Genomic DNA, 1,490 nt, shown 5'->3' with positions numbered 1-1,490 from the left:
ACGTGACAGAGCCGCACGTTGCCTGTCCCGGGGCCTCAGTAACCGTACGTTCACATTTGTGTTGTGTGCTGCGTCGGCGACGCAACGCCCAACGCACGCAAAAACGCATGCGAAACGCAGCAAAACGCAGCGTTTTGTGGCGCATGCGTTCATTTTTTTAGCGCAAAAAAATGCAACATTCGTCCTCTGCGCCCTGACGCTTACGCCAAAAAAACGCATGCATCACAAAACGCAACACAACGCATGTCCATGCGCCCCCCATGTTAAATATAGGGGCGCATGACGCATGCGTTGCCGCGGCTGCGCCCGACGCAACGCAAATGTGAACGTAGCCTAACATCTGTGCAGGAGCCGAGTCACAGCCGGATTGTGTCCGTGTCCGGATTTACCGTCACTTATCAGATTTTCTGATTAACTGATTAAACTCATCCACACAATCCATGGCTCCATGACCTGTGCAGCACAAGGATACGTCTGTGTCCCGTCTGTCCTATCTGTGTCCTCGTCTGTGTGTCCTGTCTGTGCGCCCCAGTCTGTGTGTCCTCATCTGTGTCCTGTCTGTGTGTCGTCTGTGTCTTCGTATGTGTGTCCTCGTCTGTGTGTCCTTTTCTGTGCGTCCCTGTCTGTGAGCCCTTGTCTGTGTGTTCCTCTCTGTGTGTCCCTCTGTGTCCTTGTCTGTGTGTCCTTGTCTGTGTGTCCTCGTCTGGGTGTCCTGTTTGTGTGTCCTGTTTGTGCATCCCTGTCTGTGTGTCCTGTCTGTGTCCTATTTGTGTGTCCCTCTCTGTGTCCCTCCCTGTGTCCTTGTCTGTGTGTCCTCGTCTGTGTGTCCTGTGTGGTCTGTCTGTGTGTCCCTGTGTCCTGTTTGTGTGTTCTGTCTGTGCATCCCTGTCTGTGCATCCTGTCTGTGGGTCCCTGTCTGTGTGTCCCTCTCTGTGCATCCCCGTTGGTGTGTGCTCATCTGTGTGTCACCCCGGTGCTGTCTCTTTTATTGTTTCATGAATATGACAAGGTGGATTTTTTTGCACATTTACAGCTTGTCCTGCTCATTACGGCTCAGTCACACATCAGTGATTTTACGTGTGAGAAAATGGTCCAAACTTCATCAGTGTTTTTGATCAAACTTTCAGCAAAGTGTCAGTAGTTACAGTCAGTCCTGATTGAATCTACTCCAAACCAGAATCCATCTGTGTCCTTTTCTGTGAGTCCTGTGTGTCCTCGTCTGTGTGTCCTCGTCAGTGTGTCCTGTCTGTGTCCTTGTCTGTGTGTCCTGTCTGTGTGTCCTCGACTGTGTGTCCTCGTCTGTGTGTCCTGTCTGTGTGTCCTGTCTTTGTGTCCTGCCTGTGTGTCCTCGTCTGTGTGTCCTGTGTGTGTGTCCTGTGCGTCCTTGTCTGTGTCCTGTCTGTGCGTCCCCGTCTGTGTGTCCTGTGTGCCCTCGTCTGTGTGTCCTCGTCTGTGTGTCCTTGTCTGTGTCCTGTCTGTGCGTCTCCGTC

The sequence above is a fragment of the Ranitomeya variabilis genome, chromosome 3 (assembly GCF_051348905.1).
Source record: "Ranitomeya variabilis isolate aRanVar5 chromosome 3, aRanVar5.hap1, whole genome shotgun sequence".
Taxonomy (NCBI): domain Eukaryota; kingdom Metazoa; phylum Chordata; class Amphibia; order Anura; family Dendrobatidae; genus Ranitomeya; species Ranitomeya variabilis.
The sequence above is the reverse complement of the archived record's forward strand: the minus strand, read 5'-3'. Positions refer to the sequence as shown.